Raw genomic sequence first — 21,318 nt, 5'->3', positions numbered from 1 at the left:
GATGGGCGTGGAGGAGGGACGGGCATGGAGCAGGGCGGGGGCTCAGCTCCACACTCCACAGCAGGGGCCCCACGGGCTCCGGCCCACCTGGGTGCTGGCCCCTATCAACAGGGGAAATGAACAGAGGCCCCTCCCCGTAGGGGGCATGTGGGAACTAGGAACACTTCCTCCTGTTGGCTCCTTTACTGTTTTACTTTACACATTTTCACATTCAAGCACAGCTTCAGGAAGATGACAGAGATTGAAACCAATAGCACCACCACATTCTAAGAAAACACATCTTTCTAATAAACACTGCAGCAACATGGAAACTGCTCAATGCCTTCCAGAAGGTAGATCTCTCAGAGACCTGAGCTCATGTCCATGATTTAGCACATCCTTATAATTATAGCCAGGAACCCGGCATTATCACACAGCCCTTATCTCATAAGGAAATCAGATCAACAGAGCTGCAGGCTCTCAGGGTTTTCATGGATTAATTACCGTCCACAGAGAAGGCCTGAGTAATTCAGGAACCAGAACTACACGCTGCCACACAAATTGCACTTTAGACTCAGAGAGGAGCACACATGATTCACAGAGTAAATCAAAGAGCGACTTCCAGACTTGAGAGACGAGTACAGACCCAGGTGAGACAGTGAGGCAGTGAGACAGGCCAGGACTGACTGGTATGAATGCAGGCAAGTCTCTCTGCACAGGGGACTTGGTGCCCACCTCTGTAATGGTGGGTGTTGGACAGGCCTGTGGTGAAGGTCAGACAGGAGAGCTAGCTACCAGGGGCCTTTGATTTCAGATTGCTACTGCTCAAGCTTCACAAACTGTCACCAACTGGGCATGGTGGCACATGCCTGTAATCCCAGTGACTCAGGAGGCTAAGGCGGGAGGATTACAAGTTCAAAGACAGCCTCAGCAACTTAGTGAGGCCCTGAGCAGCTTAGCAAGATCCTGTCTCAACATTTTTTTAAAAATTATAATTTTAAAAAGTGGGGGTGAGGGGCTGGGGATGTGGCTTAGTAGTTAAGCACCCCTGGGTGGAGGGAGGGAAGGAAGGAAGGAAGGAAGGAAGGAAGGAAGGAAGGAAGGAAGGAAGGAAGGAAGGAAGGAAGGAAGGGAAGGGAAGGAGGGAGGGAAGGAGGGAGGGAGGGAGGGAGGGAGGGAGGGAGGGTCACCGTCTTCAGGTACATTCTTCCAGACCTCGACCAGATGTAGCAAGGCCTGCTACCCAGAGCCTTCTAGTAAACCCCTTGATGCAGAGATGTAGGGGCCGCCCCTTCCCAAACACGCCACGGGCCTCTGGATGGTTCTGTGCTTTAGTCAACTGTCTCAGAACAGGACTCTGAAAGGTCCGCCACAGGGCTCAGTCTGCTGTTTGTTTTTTCTTTTAAGAAATCGCAAGATGAATCTCTACCAACTCAGCAAATAACTATAAATAATAACATGATTACTTAATTAAATAATTAATCTAGCAAAAGAATGCTACATCAAATATTGAATTGAAAAGGTCCTAAAAACAAGTTCAAGTTACCAAGGATCTGGGGCATTAACTGGAGAGAAACCTGAGGTGTGGACATGGCGACTGTTTAACCAAGCAGCTGCAAATCTCTGCTCTGCTGGTTAGCACTTGTTAGAGGAAAACAGAATTCACAAAAGCCAAAGGCAGTCTTCCTCCCCACAGACCAAAGGCAGGCAGAAGTGGCCAGGAGCGGAGCGCTCGTAAATGCAGTCACTAGCTGGCACTTTGTGCTCATAAGAGTTGGGGCCTTACTGTGCTGCCCAGGCTGGTCTTGCACCCTGGCCTCCAGCCTTGCACCCTGGCCTCCGGCCTTGCACTCCTGGCCTCCGGCCTTGCACCCTGGCCTCCGACCTTGCACTCCTGGTCTCCAGCCTTGCACCCTGGCCTCCAGCCTTGTTCCAGCCTCAGCCTCATTTGCAGTGTGAGGCTGGGGCCACAGGAACGCACCTCTTCTGCTGTCCTCTCACTCTGGGCCCAGGGAGGGCAGGATGATGGAGCAGCAGGTAACTTCCACTCTGCATGAGCAGCTGGTGTAGACGCCTTGCGTCTGGGGAAGCCCAGGTGCACTCTGTGTCTAAATCCCCGCAGAGCTCGGAGGCCTCTGGCCCCTGGTCCCCTGCCCAGCTGCCCAAGGTAGCTGCTGTGAGCTGCCATAGCAAACGTCTCTGTGCCCCACCATCACACCAGGCACCAGGCCACCCCGTCCCCAGGCCATGTTCAGCAGGGCCTTTGAAGAGGAGTAACTGCTCCAAGTGCCGTGGAACACACACACACACACACACACACACACACACACACGCACGCACGCACAGAGACCCCTGTGGGGGCCGAGAACGCAGGAAAGCACATTCTAGGGTCAGTTCTGTGACTCACAGTTGCTTTTAGGCTGAGCAAGTCTCTGAGCCAAAACTAGTGCCAATGGCTAGATCATGTCCCTACTAACTTACTAGGACAGTGGAAGAGGGAAAGGCTGTGGACTCCCAAGGAACCTCTAAGCCACCAAGAGTATCAGAGGTAATTCACGGCTCCCGCGACTCCCGGGGAGGAATCCCTCCCTGCGGCACTACAAGCAGCAGAGGCATCTACAGGTGTCCCAGGGAAACAAACCAGAGCCCCCTCCGTGACACAAACTCAGGGAACACTGCAGATTCCCCACTGAAGTGGCAGGAAGCACGTGCAGAAGTAAGTGTTCAGAAAGCTTCTGCTCTCAGGAAATTCCCTTTAAACTTGGGTGACCAAATCAAGCTTGCCTCACCCAATACCTGTGAGCCCTGGCATTCCAAGGGCTATGCCCGGCAGCCACAGGAAGGGGTCCCTTCACGCATCTGGAGGGCTACTTCCCAGGGTAAGACCTTTGCTCTCTGCAGCTGAATGTGCTTCCCCATGCAAGAGTGAGCATAGCAGAGGCAGCTCTGAGTTCTGCTGTCTCCAGCAGAAAGACAGGGCCTCCTCCCCGCGGCAGTGTTTCCCAAGGCCCCAGTGAAGGACTCGTGCTTGGGCTGCATGGACAGCTGTGGCCAGGAAACCCGGGCACAGGGCCCAGTCAGCACGGAAGCCCCAGGCCTCCTCCTGTGGCTGGGGAAGCTGCAGCCACACTAGAACCACAGGGCAGCAGTGGTCAGGAGCAGCTCCCTAGAAGACAGTGTGTGCACACTCACGTGCACCTCACACACGCATGCAGGCTCAGAGGAGGGTGGGAGTGAACTTCCGCCCAGTTCCAGGGGACGTCAGGGACATCTCCAAGTGGGTGTGCCATCAGTGTTTCAGACTAAAGTGTCCCGAATGTTTCAGCTCTGATGGCTCCTCCCTCTTCTCAGCAAAAGTCATCAACACAGATCCATCAAAAAGGGAGTCAGCCTTGTGTCCTCTTGGGGGTCAAGGGTGTCGTGGGGATTGACCCAGGGGTGCTCTACCACTGAGCTACAGTCCCACTCCCTTTTTTTATCTTGAGACAGAGTCTTGCTAAATTGCCCAGGCAGGCCTCACAATTATCCTGCCTCAGCCTCCCCAGTAGCTGGGATTCCAGGCATGCGCCTCAGCACCTGAATCCCTTAATTCCTCCTTTCCTTGTTCCCCAACTATGGAGCTCCAGCAGCCCCCCGATGCTACCTCAAACATCAATTTGGAACCAGGCGCTCCTCCCCTCTCCCCTGCCAACACTTCTCCAGCCACCTGACCTCATCCCGGATTCTACCCACTTCCATTTTTGCCAGCCCAGCTCCCCCCACCCCTTAGTATTCTCAGTGCTCCGCACATGACAACCAATAAATATCTGTAAACACAGAATAAACGGAAGGACCGCTGAGCTGGGCAGACAAAGCTAGCAGACTGTCAGTTCAACCGCTACCTGCACTTCCATGACCACTGTGAGCAAGATCTTCAACTCTGAGAGTCCGGCAACAAAGGTAGAAAGCAAACAGCTTATTCTAACTGATGGAGGCAGACAAGTTTTTCTGCTTTTAATGAGAAAGGCTTTTTTATGGCACCAAATGCTAAAAGCAATTATGAGCTACTCAGTCAACAAATATCCATAGGTCCTTAAATAATGCACTGAACTGAAAAATGAACTGGTGGTCCCTTTAATAGCAACAAAGGAGCAGAGACGGACCCTTCCCAGGAGGCCTCTCACATCGGCTCCCACGAACAGCCAAAGCCAAATGTTAAAATTAGGGTTCCGGGCCCAGGGAGGGCAGGATGATGGGGCAGCAGGTAACTTTCTAGACATGGAGGACAGGAGGCCTAGAAGTCCCCAGGGGGCACGAGAAAACAGACCATAGTGTCCCACTCTGGCAATCAGCTCTGGGGAACCGAAGGGCTTGCAGTGGGCAGTGACATGTTGGATTTGCAGTTCTGACTCTGAACAGACAGGGCCAGGGGCTGGCTGGTAAGAGGCGACGAAGCTTTCCTGCAGAGTAGGGACCACAGCCTCCGCTGAATGTTAATGGGATTTAATACTCACAGGCTCCCTGTGGCCTACTGAGGCTGCCAGAGACTGCGGCAATGGGGCTAGCCCAGGAACAGGCAGGCTTTTCCAGAAAATGTGGAGAAGGGCCAACCCCCCACCCTCTAACTAGGCCCATCCATAGCACAGAACTCTTGAATTGTGCAGCTGCTAAACAAAACTCAGCAGAAGGAACACTCCCATAGCAAGAGGCTGGAGGAGACTTAGAAGGACTGTCCCAGGGTGGGCACGAGGGTAAGCTTCAATCCTGGGCTTGAAGCAGGACACTCGGCTGCCTGCTTCCTCCCACAGACAATGGCTTCTTGTTGCAGAGGGATTCCCCAGAGAAACAAGGTTACAACCACACAAACTTCTGCCCGATTTATCTTGATCCACATAATTCACTTCTGCAAAACTTCTTTGAGATTATGGTACAGTAAGTTCTCACTCCTTCCCCTTTAAAAAGAAATATAAACTCTTGAAAAATTAAACAGTCAGCAAGATGATAAAACCGAGCAGCCGAACTCAACCTGTGTAGGTCATCAGGGACCATCCAAGCAGATCTTCAAAACGGCAAGCAGGTCTCCCTAAGGCAGCCGGTGAACGGGCCTCAGCATTCCTGAGCCCTCCTCTCTGGCCTTTGGAAGCCAAGGTGGGTTGTGTGACCTGGCTGCACTCTCCTGGTCTCCCGGCCTCCGGTCCCGCCACTCTGTGCGGTTGTAACTGTGATAGTTACCCCACTGCAGACAAAACGGAAACCTGATCGTCTCCCGCCTCTTCCCTGACTCCCCAAATGTCAGCCAAGCCCTCCGTGACTTACCCCCAGCACAGTGTCCATCACTCCCCAGGCTGCACCTCGTGCTCTAGATCCTCTCCCAGGTGCTGCCCGACTCCCTGCTGGCCGCTCAGGGTCCTCTCAGGCCACAGCCTCTGTGTAGGACCACCCTGCCAGCCGTGCACGGGACCCAGGGCCAGTCTGTGGTCCCCAAGCACATCTCTCATCGCACTGTCCTGAAGCAGAGTCTTACTTGGGGAAAGTGTGAGGTCTGAGAACCAGTTACCAAGGTGAGAGGTGTGAAGAGACTGAAGAAGGGGGCTGATCCAAGGTTCTGCAAAGAGCCAATTATTAGGGATTGATGGACAGAACATGTCTTGGTGGCAGCCAGACAGGAGGACCCCACACCCCCAGGCAGGAGGAGGAACGAGGTATTAGGATAGGCAAAGGCGAGCAGCAGCCAACTGGAAGGGACTTGGTTTCACAAACCATTAACACGGGCTGGGGGCAGTTTAGTGGCCGAGCACATGTTCAGCACGCACAAGTCCCTGGATTCAATGCCCAGGGCAAAGAAGCAAGCAGCAAAGTGATGAACAAGCCCAGCAGCAGCCTGGGTTTCAAAACGCTCTGCGGACCACCTTCAGGACTTTGTTCCCCCCTCCAGGTTCACAGCTCAAGCGTGTGTGCATGGCAGGCAAGAGATGGCTGGATGCCCCGGGCCTGCGTGTTCCCTCTATCTTATCGTCCCAGTCCTAGGAGCAGTAAAAGGCCTGACGCGTCGGGGCATTCCACTGGTGTTTACTGAACTAGCTACACAATGAAACTGTCCCCTACTTCTCCTCACCTCCCACCTTCAGTTTCCTGGCCCACAACCGTGCATAAAGGGCTTCTTTCAGCTATGAGTTCCCTTGATTTTCCCAGTTCCTTATTAAACAGTTCATCCAAGAAGTCGGCCTAGTTCAGTCATAATGAGCTGATGGCCTGGCTGGCAGCAGAAGTCCTGCAAATACCCTGTGTGTGCCGGGCACCCTGGAGAACTCCTTGGCTCCCCCTCGCTCTCCTCAGCCCCATCCGTCACACACGCAACAGCGGCTGGACACCTGGAGCTCCTCTGAAACAGATCTGACCCAGAAGACATCTGCATTTTGAAGACCCCATGTTCCTCCCATGCCACTGAGGCACGTCCTTCTTCCCACTCGTCTTGGTGACACCAGCAGGGTCCCTCAGTCACAGCAAGGCTCTTCTCACCCTCTGCTTCTGCAAGGACAAGTCACTCCTGCAGCCACAGATGCCAAAAAAGGATGCCCAAGCCTCCTAGTATTCGCGGTAACCCACATACATCTGCTCATGTTAAGCCAGCTCTAGATCACTTGCCAATCTAGTAAAGAGCAATGCCTCGTAAACAGTTATCAGACTGCACCACTAGGGAGCAACACGAGGGGGAAGTGGAGACGTGTGCATGAAAGACAGCTCTGTTTTGATAGTTTTGATGGGTGGTTGGGTGGATCCCCAGATGCAGAACCCAAGACACAGAGGATGGACGGCACGTCCTGATCACAGGGGGAGGTGGTTCTGCAAAACAGCAAAGCAGACCGAAGAAAGGCTATGCTGGAGGGAAGAGCGAGTCTTGAGCATGCGACAGATGGCGGACAGCACAGGTTCAGGGCCAGCAAGAAACACCACGGTGCCCGGGGGGTTGCGGCAACAGGAGAGAACAAGCCACCGCTCAAGGCAAGGGCTGGGTCCCTGTGCACTCCTCCAGTTCTGCCAGGTACAGATGTGGGCCCGGTGTTGCCAGGCCTGACGGCTCCAGGAGACGCTAGAATGCAGATTTGCCTCGGTCACTGTAGGAGCCCATCTCGAGGCTCGAGAGGCTGAGCATCACAGCACACTGGAGATGCCTACACTGGGCTGAGCATCACAGCACACTGGAGATGTCTACACTGGGCTGAGCATCACAGCACACTGGAGATGTCTACACTGGGCTGAGCATCACAGCACACTGGAGATGTCTACACTGGGCTGAGCATCACAGCACACTGGAGATGTCTACACTGGGCTGAGCATCACAGCACACTGGAGATGTCTACACTGGGCTGAGCATCACAGCACACTGGAGATGTCTACACTGGGCTGAGCATCACAGCACACTGGAGATGTCTACACTGGGCTGAGCATCACAGCACACTGGAGATGTCTACACTGGGCTGAGCATCACAGCACACTGGAGATGTCTACACTGGGCTGTGCATCACAGCACACTGGAGATGCCTACACTGGGCTGAGCATCACAGCACACTGGAGATGCCTACACTGGGCTGAGCATCACAGCACACTGGAGACGTCTACACTGGGCTGAGCATCACAGCACACTGGAGATGTCTACACTGGGCTGAGCATCACAGCACACTGGAGATGTCTACACTGGGCTGAGCATCACAGCACACTGGAGATGCCTACACTGGGCTGAGCATCACAGCACACTGGAGACGTCTACACTGGGCTGAGCATCACAGCACACTGGAGATGTCTACACTGGGCTGAGCATCACAGCACACTGGAGATGTCTACACTGGGCTGAGCATCACAGCACACTGGAGACGCCTACACTGGGCTGAGCATCACAGCACACTGGAGATGCCTACACTGGGCTGAGCATCACAGCACACTGGAGATGTCTACACTGGGCTGAGCATCACAGCACACTGGAGATGTCTACACTGGGCTGAGCATCACAGCACACTGGAGATGCCTACACTGGGCTGAGCATCACAGCACACTGGAGATGCCTACACTGGGCTGAGCATCACAGCACACTGGAGATGCCTACACTGGGCTGAGCATCACAGCACACTGGAGACGCCTACACTGGGCTGAGCATCACAGCACACTGGAGACGTCTACACTGGGCTGAGCATCACAGCACACTGGAGACGTCTACACTGGGCTGAGCATCACAGCACACTGGAGATGTCTACACTGGGCTGAGCATCACAGCACACTGGAGATGTCTACACTGGGCTGAGCATCACAGCACACTGGAGATGTCTACACTGGGCTGAGCATCACAGCACACTGGAGATGTCTACACTGGGCTGAGCATCACAGCACACTGGAGATGCCTACACTGGGCTGTGCCGTCTGCCTGAGCCCTAAGCCGCGCTCACTGGCTTGTGGGCCCATGGCTTCCTATGGACTTTTGTCTTCTCCCACAGAAAGACCTCTTGTGACTGTAGATTGCACATGACCCTCCTAAGACTGGCACCAATTGTATAGAGCCCGTCACTTGATGTCCTGTGCTCAACCACAGCTGGATTAAAATGCCCACACTAGCTAGTAAGTGCCATCTAGCTCAGCCTTGCAGGAGATTTCCCTGAAAACCCATGTTTCAATTTAATTACCTGAAGCAGTGCTTTCCCAAGAAGCCAGTGGAGATGGGGTGAAGGAGGTAGGTGCTCGGGGAAAGTGCCTCCAAAGCCCATAGGACTTAAGGAGACCCTGGGATGGAAAGAACTGCCCTGAGTTCAACAGCAGATCTTGACCAAGATGCAGTGACATCTGAATTTGAGAACTATGACTTCTATAGAAAGAGGCCAGACTTTGCAGCCCTCCAGCCAAGAAAAGGCCCATGGATTAAACACGCACTGGAGAAGAAAAGAACCACCCTGCAGTGCAAAGAAAGCTCTAATGAAATGCTCAGAGCTCCGGGTCTGTGGCCACTTTAAAGTAAGATTCACAAATCTCTCCAGGAAACTCCAGGGTCAGTCCATGAGGGCCAATTCCTACACTGAGTGCAGAGACAGTCCAGCTCCATCCAGGAAATGCTAGGGTCAGTCCTTGAGGACCAAGCCCTACACTGAAGTCCTACACATCTAGGAAATGCTAGGGTCAGAACATGAGGCCCAAGCCCTACACTGAAGTCCTACACATCCAGGAAATGCTAGGGTCAGAACATGAGGCCCCAGCCCTATGCTAAGTGCAGAAAGAAAAGCCCAGCTCTCTCCAGGAAACCACAGGGTCCGTCTAAGAGGACCAAGCCCGCACTGACTGCAGAGTCCTTCCTGCTCTGTGCAGTATCCACCAGTAAAATTAAGCTTGAGAGCCTGCCACGCCTCAGACTCCTCCGAGTACCTCACCAGTCCCCAGTCCCTGTCTCACGCCTGGTCAGTCGTGAGGAGCACTCTTCTGTGAGCCTGTCCGTGCACTGCTCCTCCAAGAGCTCGACAGGAAAACACAGTTCACTTCAGACCTGGATTTAAACCGGAATCTTCTTGGGCTGCAGTGTAGCTCCGTGGAACAGCACCTGTCTAGCACGCAGGAGGCCCTGGCTTCTGCCCCCAATAATGTCCCAGATTTTTTTTTTTTTTTAAAAAAAAAGGAGTTTTCTTTACTAACGCATTTCCTCAACTGTAAATGGAAGAAACACCAGCTACCTTGCGGAGGGAATTAAATGAAATAATAACTGTAAAGACCCAGCTCACTAGATCAAACAGTGTTCAAAAGTTCACTCTTGTCTCCTAGCCCAAGACCCCTGATACTTTATGACCAAAAATGTCAAAAGTAATAAAAAATTCTGACATCCTGGCCAAAATCAGACAGAAAACTGCCTAATATGTCGTATTAGTCATATTGTGGCTTGAAAAGCTATGCAAGTGATAAACCTCGTTTTCTTCTTACTTATCAATATGAACTTGTTGAGTGACAGATTTAACTAAAAGACTGTGGATTCCAAGAAGCAGTCAGAAGTGAGGCACATGGAAATGCCAGATCACAACAGGAAGAATTTCTACTGCAGCCTGTTATGTCAGTTGCCAGGATCTTTTCTTTTTTTTTAATCCTGGATGTTGCTTTAAATACAGTAATAAAAGAAAATATGACCAGCTGTGGAAGCCCACACGCTGTTCCTGTTCAGATCCACAAATGCCCATTCAGACTCTGTACACACCATGCAGTGGCCAGCGGGGAGCCGGAGGAGTCAATGAAAACTGTTTGGAAAAACTAGCAAATAGGAAATAGGGCAGTGTTTCTCCAGTTTCTTCAAAACAGCCTCCAAAGGCAAAGCAAATGGATCCCAGCATCTTAACTTCCACTGCTCGGAGGAGCGGACAACACACCTCACTGAACACCTCTCTGCCAAGCTGAGCTTCAGAGGTGGACTCTGGGAGGCAGGAAGCTGTCGGCCACTGCCCCGTCTTTGAAATGCCCCCAAGAAGCCAGCTTCCCTGGTTCTGCTCCCTGAGTGGCCGTCCCTGCTGTTCTGTGCTGCCAGGGTCCCTTTCCATGTTGTGAGTCCTCCCAGCGGGGTCCTCCGCTCCCTGGCCCTGCCCTCTCTCCCACGCCCTCACTCCCTACTCCCCAGGGGATCACACCTGTGATTACACATCCCCTCCGGATGCTGGCAAATCCCAGACTCCTTTCCCCTGACTACACCCTTCCTCGGGGCTGGACAGACAGGCAGGCTGCCCTCCATAACTCACACTCCACCTGGGCCCCGCCTGTTCCAGACACACCTGCTTCCTCCTCCACTCCCAGCCTCCGCCACCTAATTAAGGTCCAGGTCTACCCGGTTGCTCACAACCACTGCTAATTCTCCCTTTCCTCAACGTCTGTTGTCAATGCTGTCATGGTCTAAACGTGTTCCCAAATCTGTCCCCTTCTCCTGCATCCTCTCCAGAAACCCCCTCCAAGCGGATGGCTCTCAGGCTCTTCATGCTTCGAGGCATCTGGGGAAGTGGCTGGAGCAGCTCGCTGGCCCCAGGCCTCAGCAGATCTGAGATAAGGCTGAGAGTCTGCATTTTCTAGCAAGTGCCCAGGTGACCCTGAAGGGCTGACCCCAAGACCACACTCTGAGAAGCCCTGGACAAGCCACCACCTCTCACCTCCGCTGGTGCAAAGCTTAACCACCACCGCTCCCCCGTCCAACTGATTCTCCATTAGAAGCCTCTAATCATGTTGGACATATCAGATGATGTTATTTTCTCCACTTCAAAAAATAAAATCCCGGCTCTGTGCCCAAGCCTGGGCTGCACCACCACTTCCTTATCCACCCTGCCCTAGCCCCACTATGCTTGTCCCTGAAACCACAAGCTTCCTGGGGCTCTGCACTTCCTGTTAAATCTGCCAAGAACCCCTTCCCTCCATCTTCACATGACTGGCTCTTTTTCTTCAGGCCTCACCTTCAAGGCCACTAACTCAAAAATGCGTCATTTGACCACCCTATACACCCTCAGGCCATATTAAATTCCCAGTTTTGCTGGTCTTCAGCCCCAACCACAATCAGCAGGTGTGTGGATGTGCATTGCTGTCGTCTGGGTGTGATGTGTGCCCAAGGCCCCTGTGCCGGGGGTGTGGTCCCGTGTGAGCAGGTGCAGCCTTTAAGACGTGGGCCGTGTGGGCTGCAGGTCACTGGGTGCAGCCCTTGGAGGAGGTTAATACAGCTCTCAGAGGACCCTGATCAGAGCGAGCTGGGCCTGCCTCTCTCGACACACTTCCTCCCCCCATATGGCCCACGAGGCCACCTGCCCTAGGGTCCCCAACAGAGCCTGATCTTGGCCTTTCGGCCTCCAAACTGTGAGCTGAGTAAAACTCTCCTTTATAACGAGATCAGTAAGTGATGAATGGTGTGCCTACGACCCAGGCAATGCCTTCAAATCAAAGTTTATTTTATTAAGCAGGCTTCTCTGATTATTTGAATCAGTCTCTTTAAGTAAATTATCTTCCAAACAAGTCAAAACAACATATGAGAGCTGCAGCGCGCAGAAGAAACTCCACTAAATCACTTCCACGAAAACAGGCCCTAGCAGAACCCTAAAATCTGGAGGTGCACTATCTTTTCCAGTATTTTCTTTAAAGATAATTAAGTAGCAGGCTTCTCACCAGATGACACTTTTACAAATGCTTCCAGATTAAGCAGCTCGCAGTACACGACAATATGTCAACATCACATCCTAGAACCTAGACTCCTGCCCCCACCACGGCAGACACTCCGTTTTCAATGCATGCTCCACCACGTGGAGGGCGGAGACCTCGTCTGAGGGAACTGGTCTGCACAGACACTCAGTAACAAGTCAGGTTCATTAACACTAAGTTCAAAGGACACTCTACTCCAGCCCCAAATAGCACCTGCTCTGCTCTGAAAGGTCTAGTCCACACTTGCTCATTAAGCGAATATTTACAGAGCATGAAAGGAGTAATATAACACGGGCACCGTCGCAGCCACCCCTTGCCAATCTGTCTGCACCTCTCTCCAAAGGCTCCCATGGCCTTCAAGAAAACCCCTACCTTCTCTGGTGGGGCACATGGGACACTCTGTGTCCTGTCCTCCCTGGCTGCTTCCCATACTTCCCACTACTTACATATGCCAGCCCCTCCCAATCCTGCAGTTAATTCTCTTTTCCTTCAGAGCAAGACCCTTTGCCCAGAAACCCTGTGCAGGCCATCGGTGCCAGGTCTTCCCTTCAGAGTTAGTCGGCTGAAATGAATGTGAACCGAAAGCCAGTCTGGGTTTGCCTCCACCAGCACTCTTCTCATACGAGATGAAAGTAGTCCTATTTACTTACTTTCTCAACTACAATGTGACAACCTTTGGGATCAGACCTGGACGTATTTGTTCCCTGTCCCCAGAACCTCACACAGTCCTGACAAAAGCCCGGTTCAAGCCAGCATGGCAGCACATGCCTGTAATCCTTACTCAAGAGGCTGAGGCAGGAGGATCTCAAGTTTGAGGCCAGCCTCAGCAATTTAGCAAGACCCTGTTTCAAAGTAAAATAGTAAAAGGGCTGGGGATTCAGCTCAGTGGTAGTGCACTTGCCTAACATGTGTGGGACCCTGTGTTCAACCATCCACACGAACACCAAAATAAAAAATAAAACAAGCCAGCTCAAAAGGAAGTAACTATAACCATGCCACTTTGACACAGCCTCTCTGCTGATACCTTACAGGAAGGCAAGGTGCCCACTGGTCACTCATACTGCACATGTTCCCTCCAGGGAGCTGAGAGCCGTGGATGCGACGGCCCCCACCTGAGGGTATCACAGGCGGGGGCAGCCCCAACCACCAAGAATCCCACTTCTCTCCAGCTGAGGTGACAAGGCTACTGACCAATGCCAATGCCCTCCTGTTGAAGTACTGATCTCCTTAGAGAAAAGATGTCCATCCCTAAAGTACTCGTCTGAGGTCAGCATCATAGGAAACACGGAGCCTGCAGGAGGAAGCCCGGGATGCCCAGAAGCCGTGAGGGGGGTTCCCATCTGCTTGTCCCAGTGATCTCACGGGCCAAACCCAACTCAAGGCTCTTCCTCCTCAGTGTCCTGCTGCTCTGGCACACGGTGACAGTGACGGGCTCTCTGCAGACCGCTAGTCCTGCAGCTGGTAAGACAGGCAATGCCCACAGCAGGAGGCCGGGCAGCAGCACAACAGCCACACCTCACGTCGCTGCATGTGTGAGCGCGTGTGTGTGTGCGCGCGCACCTGTGTGCACCTGTGCGTGTGTGTGCATGTGTGTTTGTGTGTGTCCCATAGCACGTTCCCAATTGCCCTCTTTACTCCCCTGCATTAACGCACTGGATTTCTTTAAAATTAACCGAAAGAATAAAAAGTTCAAAGTATTGAGAGCTTAAATTTCTTTTCTTGGGAGAAAGACGGAGGGAGAGAAATACATGCTGCTTTGCTGACCCAGCTCTCGCGTTTTTAGAAGGCACTTTTGTTCTTTCCCTTGGAAACTCGCCTTAGCCTTCCTGGTGACATGAAGTACTGGCCCCAGAACCCTCTCCAGCTTAGAATTGCAGCAGGCACTCACCATTAATTTATTCATTATTCAAACGCCACCGTCCTGCCCTGCTTGCTGGTCTGCTGAAGGCCCCCTTCAGTCTGGAGGCCTGTTTCAGGGGCGGTCAGTCCTGCCTGACCTGCCACCAGACCACGAGCTCCCCTTCTGCATGCCCAGGCTTCTGAGTGAAGTCAGATCTTCACTCCAGTGCTGTTCGGTTTGCTTATACTCGAGGCTGGGGACAGGGCCTTTCCACGGTAAGCACTTGCTTGACCACTGAGCTACACCCCTGCCCTGAGACATGGTTATGCCACCAAGCCCCCTAAGCTCCTGTGACCCACAGGATACGTCCTAACAATGGTTGAAAGATAGTAAATGATCACACTTCACTAGCTAAATACTACACATTGTGCTGCATGGTGACCTCCCGCCAAGGAGCAATTCCAGAAAACACTGTGTGTGCTGGGCGCAGGAGGGAGCAGGCCAGTCTAGGGCTCTCCCACTCGGGGGAAGCGGCGCCCTCCCGCCTGCTCTCCAGAGCTAAGAACACCACACCTGGGGAGCCAGGTGTCCCCAACACCCAGCCAGCCTTGCTGTGAGTCTCGGCACTCCCTGACTCCATGGGGCTGTTCAACAGCCATGTTTCAAGTGCACATACTGCGTGGAGAGGGCCGGAGGTGTCTGTGTGGTGGTGCACACAGTGAATCACCAGGCACTTTGCAGAAGAGTAGTAGGAGCTGGATGCACGGGGAGGAGGGGGGCTAGGGAACCTCAGGAATCGTTCTGGCAGATGGTGAGCTCTCAAGACTGTCAGCAATTAACACTGTTCGTTTCCCACCAGGACACTCATAGTGGGCTTCTCCTTCCCTCAAAGGGACCAGGGCTCCCCCTTCACCCACCCATGCAAATGAGGCGGCCTGGGAAATCACCATCGCAGACAACCCACAGTCCCCGCTGCAAGGGGCACAGGGTCTTCGCTCAGGAGGGTGCTCTCAATTAACGAAGATCGACTTTATCTCGCCCAACAGAAGTAAGGAAAACGCACCCTCCAACCCCCTCAAAAACGGCTGCCTATAGACGAACTCTAGATGGGGCAGAGGGGTGGGAGGGGAAGGGAGGGGGCAGGGGGTTAGAAGTGATGGTGGAATATCATGATGGTCGTTATTATCCAAAGTACAGGTATGAAGACACGAATTGTGTGAATATACTTTATATACAACCAGAGAGAGAAAAATTGTGCTCTGTGTGGGTAATAAGAATTGTAATGCATTCCGCTGTCATATATAAGTAAATAAATAAATTTTTAAAAATTAAATTTTAAAAAACTGCTGCCTAGACAGGGAGGTGGGGGCAGGAGGTTGGGGAAGAAATGAAATACCCCTTCCCTCCTCACCTACCTTTGCTTTGTCCTCTTTAAGAACAAAGTTACAAAACACCACGAGGAGCTCCAGATCCCGTCTTGTAGCCAGACCCAGGTTTGTTACCAGTCCTCATTCCCAGATGTTCCTAGACTGGCCTGAACTAACACCTGCAGGTAGGCTCTGGTGGCCTGCAGGCCAGGAGACAGGGCTGAACTGACTGTCGGGGAGCTGCAGTGAACTTTCATCAAAGGTGAAAATGTGGAGACTTGGTGCTTCTCAGGCCCACAGCAAGCCTGGCCCACTCGAAACACTTTGCAAAGGTTCCAAGCTTTTAGGCGTCATCTACTCTTTTGGAAATCTTATAGGATCCCCAGGAAAAGGGAATATAGATTAGATCTGCATGTACCTTTCAGGAGCTTAATGGTCCCTAGATTAGGAGAGTTGGTCTGTCCTGCCCCTCCTGAAGAGACCAGGGCCTCCCTTCATTAGCTACTACCACATTTATAGAGTCTCTTCCATTTAAGGAAATCCAGCCCTTTAAAATCAGAATAACTCTTGATATCAAAGGGCACAGGTCAGGAGTATGCCTGCTAAGATACATCCTAAAATCTGACCTAAGTGATCGCACTAAATGACCACAAAGTATGAAGAGAAAGTCATTTTGTCACTTGTACACAAAGTCAGAGCAAGAAGCCAGCCAAGGGGAGCCCAAAACAGGCTGCAGAATAAATCAGCAAGCCACAATTGGTCTAATGGGCTCACTCCACCCACATGCCAGGCTCCTATAGGCCTGCGCGCGACCTTCTGAACACAGTCTCTTCTCAGCTTTTCAAACAAGGCAGCTCCTTCCCATCTGATTTACCCTCCCTTGCTCATATCATGAGCCTGGCCTAAAAAAATAAAATGCATTTGTAAGTTCTGAAACCCCTGAGTCAGGCTGTCCTGAGTGCTGGGGTCAGGGGACGTGCTCCCAGTTCAGACCCAAAGAAAGAGCACTCTCACCTTCTCTGGCTGCACCTGGGTACACTGTGGCCTGGAGGGACAGGCTGGGCTCTCTGGGCTGCCCCAGTGGGGCCCTCAGGGCTCCTCCCCAGCTCAGGGAAGGAGGCTCCCATGTGGGCGACCTCGTGCTCACTCAGAACTCCCCTGTGGGTCAGGAACCCTCCCAGGAAGTGGTGGCCCACCTGAGGTGTGGGACAGAGACAGAGCGAGGAAGGTGAGGCAGCCCCTCAGGTGCCCCATGGTGGGGCTGAGGACCAAGAGCTCAGAATGGATTAAAAAAAAAAAAAGTGACTCTGCTGGCCCCAGACAGGAAAAAGAGAAGTCACGTCTGGACAGGACTGCTCGGGCCACACCAAGGCGTGACACCAGCGTCACACCTGGCTCCCTTTCCTATGCTCTGCGCCTTCCCAGGAGCCGGGGCAGCACTGTCTTCTGCAGAAGGTCTTTCCTGCCCCTGCTCCTCTCCTTTCCACTTCAGGTGGCCTTAGGGCCACCAAGACAGCTCCAAAGGCCCGCCACTGCCACCCCCCACCCCACAGGGTCACAGGACCTCTGCTCCTACCCAAACCGCCTCGGCCCCTCAGTTAGGGCAGTGAAACGCTGCCTGACCTGACACAGCCAGCCTGGACCCCAGGACCCCAGGCCCGGCAGGTCCTAAGAAGCACAGGCACAACCACGGCTCGACCGTTGCCTTTCAAAACTGCCCAGGCCCAGGTCCGTGTTTGTTCCCACACTATATCCAGAAGGAAATTAAAATAAAGTAAAAGATCCTAAAAATGTATATATACTATAAAAAAAGAATTAGAAGACAAGAAAGAAGGAGAATTAGTGGAAGCCTTAAACACAGAGAAGCTTCAAATAGTTTTACAAAGAAGAGAGCAAGACGGGCTGGGGCTGGGTGGTAGAGCGCTTGCCTCCACGTGTGAGGCACTGGGTCCGATTCTCAGCACCACGGACACATGAATAAAAGTCCACTGACAACTAGAAAATATCTTAAAGAAAAAACAGAGAGACTTAGAAACTTCTTGGAAGATGAGAAGAATATAGAAACGTGAATTGGACTCTCACTGTCATAAAAAGACGCAGGCAGAAAACGCTCCTGACCCCGCCCGAGGGGGACTTGTCCCGTGGAACTTTTCACTAGAGGACAAAAAAGTGCTCACAATTCTCAAGTTGTGGAAGCAGCCCCCACCCCTGCCCTCTCTGCTCGACCTCCCAGCCCAGCATGAAGGGCCAGCACTGACTCTACTCACAGGGGGACGAGAGGCCACCTGCCCTGTCACCAAGCCTCAGGTGCACTGCTTTCTACAGACTCCAGAGCAGCACCATGAGGACTGAACAGTGAGCCACCTCCTGGAGGTCGTGAGGACAGCCCAGGACTGCGGTGGAAACAGGGTGCTTCCTGGCAACCAAGCCCCTGCGCTGTGCCCCCACCAGGCCACGGGGCCACAGGGCTCGCTGTGGAACTCCACCCTGTCCTCGCTGGTTAGGGAAAGAAGCGTCTCTCAGCTGTAAGCCAGCCACAAACCCCCTTAGTACCAGCATCACTACTGATAAGGACCCTGAAGACTTCCAGAGGTGACCAAGCCCTAGCATGTAGCCGCGAGAGAGAGAGAGAGAGAGAGAGAGAGAGAGAGAGAGAGAGAGAGAGAGAGAGAGAGAGAGAGCCCCCCGCCCCCAGCAGGCTCAGTGCTTCCTAAGGATCATGGGCACGTAGCCACCTGTGGACCTTACTGGAGTGACAGGCCCTGGCTCTGCAGACGGGGAGGGGCCCAGGTTCTGCCTCTGAACAAGCCCCTGGGCAGTGACAAAGCCCCTGGGCAGTGACAGAGCCCCTGGCCATGGACCACCACTGGAGCAGCAAGGGGCTAGATGCGCCGGTTTCTCCTTCCTTCTGGCACTGTTGTATCTGGTTTGGGCCTGCAAAGTGGAAGGAAGACCAAGCTCGGAACACCCATGACTCCGATCCTGGCATCCCGACCACGGCACCTCCTCGTATGACAACGGGTGAAGGAGGAGGCCTGTTACCAAGGCCGAGAGGTCGCCTCAGGTGCACTCAACTAACCTGCTGGGGAGTCAGACCAAAAACACGAAGAGGTGGGGAGGAAGCCAGGGCAGAGAAGGGAGCGTGCGGAGGAGGCCACGGGGAACTGGGCCCAGCCTGGCACAGGCAGCAGGAGCGGGCACGGGGAGCCCGAGGGGACAGTGGAGGCGCGGGTGCTCCTGCCGCCTCTGCAGGGGGCCGTCTATAAGTGAGGTGCTCCCGTGGTGTTCCAGAAGATGCCACCACAGCACGGGGTCCACGGCTGGAGAGCTGGTGTGCAGGAGACACACTCCCAGGACGGGACAGGACAGGGAGGACCCTGCCTGAGTGCACTGGACGTGAGCCCTGTCCTATAACCTGCGACATGCGACTAAATGCACGCTCTCCCTCTCGCCCTACAGCCCTGGGAGCCCACCTTAAGCCTCTGGCTTCCGTAAAAGGGAGACTACCCAGGACTCACCTCCAACATTCACAGGAGAAAGAGCTGAGGCACATGTCCCCCACCAGGGGTACAGTGAGCGCTATTTTTTCCACGTCACAGCTGCTTGGGCTCTTGCTGTAGTACCTGTCCTGCTATAATACTCTGTGACTCAGTGAGACCTCTGTAGTCTCCTCTCATTGTTTGCTGCTTTATTTCTGTGTCTAAAGCAAATTAGTATATACAATAGAATGTTCAAATATAACCATTCTAAAAATAAAAGTTATTTTGGGACATTCATTATCCATATGAATCCCTGCCAGGCCTTATGATAAAGTGAAGTATGTTGGTAAACATCTGAAAGAAAGATGGAGAAGGCCTCATTAAGAAAACAGGTGGGGATACCAGGCACCACAAGCACGTGCCAGACAAGAGGAGGGGGAGGGAAGGCAAGCAGAGCTGAACCATAACCGTGAACACGTGTGTGTACATACATACACACACACACACACACACACACACACACACACACACTTACTTCTAAAAATAAGCTGGTTTTAAATCTAAAGTCCAGGCAGAAAACCACTTCCCTGGTAGTTTGGAGCTCAGACTTCCTCCAGGATTTGTTACACCTTTGACCTCACTACTTTCCCCAAGTTCAATGGTCTGAACCACAGGAATTAGAAAAAGACCAACTGACAAGAGAACAGAGAAGAAATAATAATTGAACACATGGTGTAAAAATCTCATGGGGCCCGACAGTGCTCGACTCCTCTTCCTCCCCAGGTCGCAGGCCTTCTCCAGCAAGACCCGTGCCGAGCGTCCTCGGGCTTCCCAGGCCCCCGGAGGAGAGGGAGGAACACAGAGAAAGCGTGGGCCCACCTAACACACGCTTATTTGGAAGTTCAAGGTGCCTGTTTTTTCAAAATTACTTTATATCTGGTTTCTGCCAAATGATTTTTTAAAATACCAACTGCCTTCTCTAAGTAAAGATTGTGGGGACGCAGCCTCTGTTGGCGTGAACGTGGCCCTTGTTCTCAACTCCTGACCTCACTGCTGGTTAGCTGTAGGCCCTGGGTAAAGAGCCCTGCCCTAAACTCTCAGGAACCCCCACAGGCCCTTCCGACTCTGCGCACCTCGACCGTCTGCCTAGTCTGGTTGCAGGACCAGCATCCTCGCCCCACATCTTCCACCCTAGGATCTCCCAGCCCCAGGCACCCACATGCAGCCTGGCACTCAAAAAATCAGGGAGAGAACTCAGGAGAAAGCAAGTCCCGGGCCAGGCCAGCCCACGGGAGCCAGGGAGTCCTGTTCACCCCTTCCCTGGGCAGACTGCAGGTCCCAGCCCAGGAAGGGTGGGGGGAGGAAGGACCTCCCCTCCCTCTTGGCAAAACTTCAGGTCACCCGTCTTGCCAATCTAGGCACAGCCTGTTTTCTCCTAATCGTTCCCACACTCACCAAGATAACCACGTTCACTAAGCTGAAAGAAATTTCTATTTCCAAACTAACACTCACGCAGCGCTGGCAGAGTTCTGCAGGCTGGTTTGGGAGGAGGGCTCCCCTGGGTCCATCACATGCTACAGTCCACGGCAGGACACAGCACCATTAGATGAAAACCTTCCCAAAACCCTTTGCAGCTCAGAAGGGAAACAAGGGCTTCTCTGCCTCCCGCTCACTCCTCGTTCTGCTCCCCTGACTTTTTTTTTAACTGAGTCATGCAAAGGAAATTTCAGGAACTGGAATGAGCAGAGGTGGGACTTACAGAGAAGGTCTGCCAGCTGATTCCTTAAATAATGCAAATCTCCTGACAACCAGACAACATTCAAACTGCCCTCAGTCACTTCTAAGGGAAAAAAGACAATAGAAATTTGAAAAGCAGGTTTAAAATTCCAAACACTATCCCAATAACAAAACTGGATGACACCTCCCCCCAAAAAAACAAAGATATATACTCTCAAAATAGTTTCCACATCACCCTGTTAGATCTCCCAACCCACTAAGTGACCTCAATGAGAGATAGAGCACACATTTTAATGTTCTTGAAAATGAGTTAGGAATCAACATTGAAATTCCAAATTTAACATGGGTGTGGCCCTCAAGAAAATCGGCTTTTCCACCATCGTGGAGTCTTGACATTTTGGAAGCTGATGTTTTGCAATCATGCTGGCTGTTTTCCCAGGAGGAAAAACACATTTTTGGAACAAAAGGAAGGATGCCTAAAATTTGGAGATGATCCTTCATATCTCACCCACTAGCAAGGGTCTCATCCCGGGGAAGCTGCTCCTGCACCGACGTCGAGGAGCACATCCCAACAGGCTTACTGCCATCAGGAGGCCCAGCCCGCAGGCCGCTGCAGGGAGGACAAAGGCAGGGACTTGGTCAGGTGTGGACCAGGCGGGACACAGGAAGGGGTCGACCCTTCACCTGGACAAGTTCTTGTTGTTTTGTGATCGTGGGGATGAGCCCTGGGCCCAGCACGTGCACAGGACGCCTTATT

At 52.7% G+C, this 21,318-nt stretch overlaps 1 protein-coding gene across 1 annotated transcript in view; it reads right to left on the bottom strand.

Moving 5' to 3' along the window:
- Positions 1-21,318, bottom strand: part of Carmil1 (capping protein regulator and myosin 1 linker 1) — a 245,573-nt gene that overhangs the window by 197,210 nt on the left and 27,045 nt on the right. The gene's annotated exons all lie outside the window — the stretch shown is intronic.

This window comes from Urocitellus parryii, chromosome 8, assembly GCF_045843805.1.
Source record: "Urocitellus parryii isolate mUroPar1 chromosome 8, mUroPar1.hap1, whole genome shotgun sequence".
Lineage (NCBI taxonomy): Eukaryota > Metazoa > Chordata > Mammalia > Rodentia > Sciuridae > Urocitellus > Urocitellus parryii.
Note: the sequence above shows the minus strand (reverse complement) of the source record. Positions and strands in the feature narration are given on the sequence as shown.